The sequence below is a fragment of the Phalangium opilio genome, unplaced genomic scaffold (genome assembly GCF_054372755.1).
Source record: "Phalangium opilio isolate 3A_F unplaced genomic scaffold, DU_Popi_V2 ptg000039l_2, whole genome shotgun sequence".
NCBI lineage: Eukaryota > Metazoa > Arthropoda > Arachnida > Opiliones > Phalangiidae > Phalangium > Phalangium opilio.
In genome coordinates, this window is record NW_028324163.1 from 1,960,420 (window position 1) to 1,970,428 (window position 10,009).

The window sequence follows — 10,009 nt, forward strand, 5'->3', positions numbered from 1 at the left end:
TTTCCCGGGGCCCGCAAAGTCTCTCGACGGCCCTGTGTCTCCGTCCCAAATACCTACCGCGCACGATGCTTTTTAACTTCGAGTTTCAACATGGGATTAGTAATCAGTTTATCTCGCCGCCTGTAGTGGCACCACCAATCATTCAACCCATCACACACACGTAGGGATTCTTGGATTGAGAAGTACTCTACTCAACTGTTCTGACCAATCCCATAACGCCCTGCCTGCTTGTTAACACAATGTAAATGGCATATATCGTTACGCGATTGGTTGTAGGAGATAATTTCAGTACGTGCGAAAAAAATAGTCCCACACAAAAACAAAGAGACGAAGCTCATTTGTTATACAAAATAAGTTTGAGTGACAGGAAAACCGAGCTCCTACCAACAAATATGACACCTGCGTTAGTTATGTGGACAGCGGGGGCATGTTTATACCAGCTACAGTTTTAATTCCGTATGTATTTGAAATTAGCAGAATTGTTGTCGCAGAATACCAGAAGTGGATGCTCAGCAATAGTCCCTCCAAAAGCATTTGTAAGTAATTTATTGAGAATTAATGTTAGAATATTGACCTATTATATTAATATCTGCCCTAATTAATTGTAGTGAAAACAATGGCCCGTGTCACTAGTGACGAGAGATTGAAACAAATGTTCCATTAAGTGGTAATAACTATCCCGGCTGTTATACAACAAGGTTTTAAACACGACGATTTAGAAAACCCATTTAGCAACGATAAACTGGCCATGCTAAAATTGCAGATATGGTCAGGGGACAAATCAGTAGACGAAATGAAATAAGAGGCAAGAGAAGGAAAGTGGCCAAACGTTATGCTGCAAGCTAAAAAACCAATTCAAAATTAGAGTATAAAAATTGAGGGAATAAAGTTGGAAAAACCAAAATAATACCTCTCAGAGTCAAGAGGTCTACTACTACAAACTTATTAACCTAGATATGGAATTATTTCTCTTTTTTAAGGTAAAAATTTACGAATTATTGACGCAGTATTCCAAGCATAGCGAATATACAGTAAAGCAGACGACATTTTACATCCAATAACGATAAATCTAGACACATGGAAATCAGTCAATCGGGAAAATAACGGGAAATGAAGTGTATAAATTTTTGGAGAGATATAATCTTTGTGTTTGTAAAGGCCCAATTGTCTACGCTTCAGCTATTAACCCTATATGCTCATAACTTAATTCACAATTGGTTTGCTTTGTAAACACTATCGTCTCGTCTCGTTTCACCCCAACAATATTCTTAGTTTGCCAACATGAGTGTTAACGTTAAATAACACCAAATCTGATTTGTGGCTAGACGCACTGAAAGTGAATGCGCACCATAAAAAGAATGAAAACTCTGTAGCAATACAACCCGTTTACCATTAGCCCTTTCACTGATCTAATTGCCACCATGATATTTTCTTCTATTATAACAAGATGGCCCCGGCCAGATTACGCTTTCGCTACGCCCTCTAGCGGCTAAAACTGATACGACCCCGGAAATTTTATTTTGCGTTATTATTTTCTTATTTATTAAATACCCTTTCGATTATGAATGAAATTAATTTAGTGTGATTTTGTTTTCACATAAACGTTAATGATAACTTTGTTTTTAAAACAAATGTTTTAAGAAAACTAATTAAGTACAGTTATTTGTTTTATATTCGCATTATATTATATTGCCGTTTGAAAAACATATTGATAATTTTGACCAAACACTTTCCAAGATTATTTTCAGTTCCATTTTTGGATAAACAAAAATATAATTATAACTATACGCTATAAAATATTTCTATTCTCGTTTAATTACTCAAATAACCCATGATAACAAATTTTACCAAGCACTTTTTAAGGTTATTTTCAGTTGCAATTTTTGACTAAAACGAAAAAAATAATTGGTTTACCTCTTAATTTTAACTTATAATAAGAGTAATCAATTACTAATCATCACTAATCTTAATTGTTTCTTAAATAACTAAAATAAAGTGGAGGTTGCAAAGACACCTAGGTATGGTTCTAGGTACTATTTATAAATTTCAATGCGATTCCGCACGCGAATAAAAAGGGGGAAAGGCACCCAGCCCGCAAGGGTCAGACAAATGCTTTTGCAACTCGAAGCGCAAAAGCAAAAACCAAAAATTTGAAGCTTAAATTATCATTTTTGTTCCACAAAAAATATTTGTCTTGGACATTTTAAGAAACTAACAATGAGATCGATTAGCAAGAAAACCCGAGGTGTTGTCAATTTTATATAAAAACAATTTTTATCGGCCAAACCATGATTTTGTGGCGGCCCCCAGCGGATAGAACTGGTATGACTCCGGCTTATTTATTTTTTTTTGCGTATTTATTATGTTGTTTATCAAATAGTCTTCCGATTATGAATAAAATCTATCTAGTATTAGATTGATTTTCAGTTTAATAAAATAAGTAACAAATTTCTGTCCTATGAACTGGAACAATTAACTTTAAGCTTTTTATTGCAAACCTAACAAAAGTAGGCTGCTAATATACATAACTGGGAACTAAAATTATTCAATGAATGTACGTTTAAACCTCGGTTTAAACCAATATACAGCCATCGCATAGAGTTAGACCCCAGTCATGTTGTATTGAAACTTGATGCTATAGAAAATATAACCTAATGGGTAAAAATCATATATCAGCAGGTTTCGTTATCAAAATTGTTACATTATTTTCTTACTAATTGAAATTAATTAAAATTTAGTAGTTGTACAATTTTGAAATGCTTCCCTCATTGGGGGGCCTGGATTCTCTAATTTATAAAAAAAAATGTATTTGCGGTGTTTGCTCTATTACAAGTATAATACACCCTATACCCTATCGTACGTACGTAGATGACGCAACGGCGTAATTATTATATAACCAATGCTTATTTTTATTGAGGTAAGATTATTTATAAAAATAATATTGAACTTTTTTCTTAAGATTAGTGATGAATGTTAATTTCTTACTCTTATTAGTTGTTAAAATTAAGAGTTAATTAAATAAAATATCATTAACATTTATAGGCAAATTTAAACTTGAAATGATAATTTTTCTTTGTCCGAACTTGTTACTGAAATGTGAAAAGAACCTTAGAAAGTGCTTGTGCTTGGTAAAATTTATTATTAGGATTATTTGAGTAATTAAACTTTAATAGAAATATTTTATTGCCAATGCCAATACTTAAAATTAAACATCAAATTATCATTTTTGTTTGTCCAAAACTGTAACGTGCTTAAAGAGAAAAAGAAAGTTTTCAGGCTTTAGCTTATCTAATCCCAACACCCAAATTCCCAAATTAAATGTGCAGGTATAGTTAACCCCAAAAATGTGTCTATCTGGAAGCACTTGCAAGTTAATTTAAGTAACTTAAAATATAAACACTTACATAGATGGTAATATCATAAACTTGCTTAGTTACAGAAGTTACCCTGATACACTCTCTAGAGACTACGGTATAAACTTCGTTTGGTTTACAAATCAAATATCTCTTACGTTAAAAATGTGTTTAGTTATTATTAGATTTTAGACTTTTCGACGAGTAGAATCCCTAAAATAATTTTGTAAAACTTCTAATGCTAAAAACGCGACATATTTTACTGCTATCTACCATTCGCGGATTTCCCGCCAAGAGTTTACAATTCAGAGGCGCTGCGTATACGCGCGCTACCATGGAAACGGCCCACCCTCAACTTAACGAGAGGCGAGAGTAACGCGCGCGCCGCTCTAGTAACGAGAGTCACGTGGTCCCCTCTCTCTGGCAAAAAAATAGCTAGCCCGTCGTGGGAAGAGTGAGATACTGTTGGTGAAAATCGCAGATGGGTACTAAGCCTCAATAGCTTAGTCTGTAAGGCGTTGTACTCTGGTGCCTGTGTGGATATAGACATGGCGGGTTCAAATCCCGGTCGTGCCAAAAAATTAATTCTTCAATAGTGAAATATTTACGGGACTTCGTATAGATGTCGCTGAAGTTCGTATTTCTAGCGGGAAGTTTGAAATGAAAGTAACTTTATTTATGATGGATTCTCCCAGGTCACATGAAAAATTGGGGGCAGAAAGGAGGGGGGGAGAAGGCGCCCAGCCGTAGGGGGTAATTGCAATGCTTCCGCAGTCTATAGACAGCGAAAGCAAAAACTAAACCTGATAATTTAAACGTGTATCTAACTCTCGGCTCACACTGAACCGTTAATGTCTCTTCATTACAGACATGAAACTCAAAACCCATAGTTTACTAGACCTTGGGCGTCAATTATTTACTCTTTAGTTCACTAGGCTTATTACGGTTAATACTTGATTTAGCCGACCGAGTGCAAGCCTTAGCGTTCCTCTTTCAATCAATAAAGCAAGGATTATTCTATATACAGATGTAGTATAGCTTAAGTAATATGTAAACAGCTATTTCAAATAATAATATTAAAAAATGTCCTTGGAATATCGAAATGAAATAGAGCTTTCAAGCTACAAAACTACTAAAGGCATCGTAATTACGAAAAATATATCCACATATTTACTATATATTATGGAAAAAGGGAATATTAAGGTTCTGTATGTTAGGGTCTTATAATAAGTAAAAGGCTTTAAAAAGCAATTTTTACATTTTAAAATTATATTAGGCTAGCGATGCCTATGATTTTTAATGATCAGGTGTGTGTTCTATGGCAAAATAACATGGGTTTTTCAAATAATTTTGTTTCATTAAGGAAACACCACGGTAACATGGTTACGTACCTTATCCGAGTCCCTCGTCTGAGGGAACACCATGGAAACATAGATACTTACCTTATCCGAGTCTCTCATCTAAGGGAACACCACGGTAACATAGTTACTTTGTAGTTACCTTCTCCGAGTCCCAAAACTAAGGGAACACCAAGGTAACGTAGTTACCTTATAGTAGTCTGTCGTTTAAGGGAACACCACGGTAACATAGTTTCTTTGTAGTTACCCCAGTAGCACAAGCCTTCCGCATAACAGTCGGTTAAAGGTCGAATAGTCGGTTTACGGTCCAGTCAGCTGTACCATGCTTATTCCGACACTTTTCCGACTCATGAAGCCGACTACTTCTTTTAGTTGGCAATGCCGACATCTATCTGACAGTTGGAACAGAGATGGTTTAAAGTAGGCTTGCCTACCGTCTAAAAAATTCCAACTTATTTTTTGCCAATTGATTACCGACTCTCTCGCGCTAGTCGGTATTGTGACGTTTAAGAAGAGTAAAATTAAAAGCAAAGTTATGCTTAAGCCGTTTAGTAACCGACATTTATCCGACAGTTGGAACAGAGATGGTTTAAAGTAGGCTTGCCTACCCTCTAGAAAATTCCAACTCATTTTTTGCCAATTGATTACCAACTCCCTCGCGCTAGTCGTTATTGTGAGTTTAAGAAGAGTAAAATTAAAAGCAAAGTTATGCTTAGGCCGTTTAGTAACCGACATTTATCCGACAGTTGGAACTGAGATGGTTTGAAGTAGGCTTGCCTACCGTACAAAACATGTAACCCATTTTTGCCAATTGATTACCAACTACTTCCCGCTAGTCGGTATGGTCACTTTTTAAAAGAGTAAAATGAAACCATGCACGTCATCATCGAAGAGGGCGCTGCTAGTGCGAAAGCAAGTTAGCCTTTCCAGTATCTCTGACGCGGCTGGGTCGTTAGAATGTTTAACCGAGATTTTTGTGGTCGAAAATGATTAGTTATATATATAACTTTTAATTTCATCGCTAAGGTTCTTAGTCACACTAAATAAACTAGAAACGTCTTCGTTTTTCACGTAAGGTTTGAATTTAGTTATTGAATTATCAATTTATCTTAGAGCCAGTTTTATGCATAAGCCTTTGCTTTTTTACCTAGCTTCTCATCTGCTGGGAACCACACCCATAGAAAGTGAAACCAAAACTTAAACGTTTATGTATACCTTCAGTTTCTTTGTTTGAATATAAAAGAAGCAAGTGTTTTGGGGCGCTTGGAGTTCAAAAACCTTATATATTAAGTATTTTAAATATTTTTGGTTGTGAAAATAATACTGAATTCCAAAATAGATCTCAATTTGTTTTAATTTGAGAATTTTTATGCGGTTTCAAACATTTTAAGAGAAAAATGTGTCAAGTAATACCCTTTAGAATGGTATGTTTTTCTTTTTCCTTAAAAAATCTGTAAGTGTATATTTTTCATTAAGATTTTTGTAATTTAAGAGATAGTAATTGGCCACATCGAAGATATTAACAATGAATATTAATAAATGCTTTAATTGATGTAAATATTATACTCGCCCTGACAAATTTTACTTTTTGTTAAAACCAATTAGGTAGGCAGCTAATATTTTCATTCGACTAGTCGTGTCATATAGAATACATTGTTTAATATTTGAAATTATTATAATTGACCTGCATGTTACTTGAAACATTCAAAGTACAAATTCTTAAGTGTTGTTCATTGAAAATGTATTAAAGAAATTTCAATACTAGGTATCAGTATCCTTTACTATAAGCGAATGAAGCCTCGAGTTAAGGCTTGATCGTCGCTAAACCATCGGGCCTCGAGTTAAGGTTTGATCGTCGCAAAAGCGTCGGGCCTCGAGTTAAGGTTTGATCGTCGCAAAAGCGTCGGGCCTCGAGTTAAGGTTTGATCGTCGCAAAAGCGTCGGACCTCTTGCTGACAGGCGGTTAAGTCGACTCTCAAACGTGTTGGATGAGGGTCGTATTACATTCGTGTCGTAACAGTCGGTAAACCAGTGGGCCGTAGTCCCACCGGGCGGACATTTCGATTCTCAAACCCTTACTCTACCAGCCCTTTACCGACGATTTACCGTTCCTATACTAAAAAGCCGCGAAATCGTCGGATTGAGCGCGGCTTTAGGTAGGCATAATGACGCCGACCTATAGTCGGCCAACAGTCGTTTTATAGTCGCCTCATAACAGTCTGAAAACCGGCGGGCCGTCGTCCCGCCGGGCGGACATTTCGACTCTCAAACCCTTACTCTAACAGCCCTATACCGACGATTTACCGTTGCTATACTAAAAAGCCGCGAAATCGTCGGATTGAGCGCGGCTTTAGGTAGACATAATGACGCCGACATATAGTCGGCCAACAGTCGTTTTATAGTAGCCTCAAAACAGTAGGAAAACCGGCGGGCCATCGTCCCTCCAGGCGGACATTTCGACTTTCAAACCATTATTCTCCCGACTTATTTGTGACTTTTTACCAACTCGTCGGTAACACACAAAGCCGACCATGTAGGCCCTACGTCGGCAGTGCTACTGGGGTACCTTATCGTAGTCCCTCACTTAAGTTTAACACCACGGTAACATAGTTACTTTGTAGTTACCTTCTCCGAGTCCCAAAACTCCCAAAACTATGGAACCACCACGGTAACATAGTTATTTTGTAGTTACCTTATACGAGTGTCTCACCTAAGGGAACACCACGGTGACATAGTTCCGTGTAGTTACCATATCCGAGTCCCAAAAGTTTAGGCGCCAAACCTGTTGTAAAACTATTAAGCTCCAATTATGCAAAGGGATAGTCGCATAACCTGTTGCAAAATTATTTAGCTCCAATTATGCAAGAGGTTAGGCGCCTAACGCCTTGCACAATTGGACCTAAATTTTAAAACGGGGGAATGAATGAAGGGATCTACAGTTGTCCAATAGAGCTGCATCATTACGTGAAATACTCTCCTTTTCACGCTCGTTAGTTCCGCCTATTTTCATTATTCTTTATAAAAGAACGGAAACTTCTTCGCTTCATTAGGCTCGTTGCCTCTCATGTGTTAAAGATGTCCGACTTTTCATCAAAACCTGCTTTAATTTCTCCAGTAAAGTTAAATTTGACAGCATAATAGTGGTTACTTCCAGTTGGAACATATGGGCTCCAATGAAATCGGTACGATGGAATTTCCCTTGATTATCGCGAAAGATAGGGTAAAACGCACTCTAAAAGGGTAGTGCTACTTCCAAACTGTTTGTGACGTTTGCTTAATAAGGCGTGCAATGTTGTTGTAAAAACTAGCTTTTTTCTCGGAGGAGGAAACAATTTGCTTCAGATGGATACTTAACATTGTGACAACGTGTCTCGAAAAAGCTATCAATCGCCTGGGCTATTCAGAAACGTTTTCGCGAAAACGGCAAAGAGTAGGAACGTTTGCACAACATAAGGACGTTTGTTTTATTTGCTTGAGAGACTTTAGTCCGTTGGGCAATTATTTGCAATCTAGTTGGAAGACGCTGTGAGATGTACAAGTGTGCGTTTCTTGTTCTTGTCTTCTTCAACAGGACAAAGCCAATTGATTGAATATTTTGAAACAAGCTCATTGAATAATAACTTGCAAGATAGCAGCGTAATCGTTGAATTATTATATCACGTAGCAATTGATAATTATCCGACGGAAGAGGAAACTTACCTTTTGTGGTCGTTGAATGAATTGCTTGGGAAATTTTGGAATCTTCAATTACAGCGTTAACATTCCTTTCATCGAACAAAATTCTGTTGTTAAGCTTTTAAAAATGTACTCAAAATGTCATTCGTATGTTCATGCAAATCCAGAGCCCCCTTTTCAGGAACCTTACGCCTCGCATCTATTTCTTAAAAGCGCCACCATAGGGTTTCAGAAGAAAACAAAAAATCATCCAAGAAAATGGAAAAGGAGGTTGAAACAGATTTGCTAAATCGTATTTTGGCCGACTTTTCTGTAGAGTGTACGGGCGTCGCTCGATTAGAAGAAATCTACGCGGTGAAAGAGTTTGAAAATGTTACAGAAGTAGCTAGAAGATGCCAAATGAAGTTAAGGAATATTAATCTAATCACGTCAAACCCACTTTACGTCATAAAAGGGGCTACGTTAAAGCTCCGGTGCGAAGCCATATTCAAACCGTACAACAATTTGGTCACATATCATTTGGAAAGTCTATCGCAGATGCTCAATAGTAACAACACAGACTTTTTAAATATCACAGCCAGTAATGTTAACTATCATCGACATAAACTTAAGCATACAGTAAATGATAGTTTCAATTTTCAGAGGAAATAATGACCCTTGTAGCGGGTGAAGCTCTTTTGGCTCATTTTCTATACGGACGCTCGGCCAGAACCAACGTAGCATCAGGTCACGACTATTTATTATGCAAAGAATTGGGGCTTACCTTGCGCACGTTCCACGAAAGTACTTTTCCGGACATTCGCAAAAACTTTCGGGTCGACGATGGCAATAAACTAGTTTACTTGTGTAAGTTCGATTATTCGAAACACATGGATTCAAAGGGATTTCGAAATTCTATTAACTTTTCTAAAGCGTTTCAACTTACCGTTGACATAAATAACAACCATAGTAGCACATCCCTGTGCCTCTACATACTAGAGAAAATTTGTCACTGCGTAATAGTTACTTTCGGGAATTATATTAGGGGCTTGCCACGATTATCAAAAACAGCCGTCGTTTTAACAAAGTTTCCCAATTATGTTATTGTGAATTCTTTCGCATTTGGTCATCTTTTTTCTCATTGGATAGTTTGTTTTTCACTCATGTTCCCGGTGTTATTAGGCTACGAAAATTGGTTTTACAATATCTTAGTCTTACGGAACAATACCGATTATCTCTAAAAGTAGGCACAACTATTGAAACGGAACTTAACAAGCAAGAGAGTTGATTGTTCTTCCCATTAGCACCCGATATAATTTACGTTGTTACGGCTGTCGGATGTAAGGAACGTTTGGAAGGAACCATTTCTTTATGGAGTAAGGCTGTTGTACTTATAGATCGAAAATTTAACAATCAGAATTTAAAAAAGCTATGCGCGTGTATGGCTAAATTAAATTTGAAAGGTTTAGGAAATTTTGACTATAACGGAATTCTAATTGAAGCGAATAATACCGTTAACTTAAATTTAGCTAAAGTTAAATGTACCATGGAAAAGTATTACACGCCGATATACTTCAAATAAAAATTAATTTAACGGTACCATACTTACTTTTATATTTACCTTATCCGAGTTTCAAAACTTAG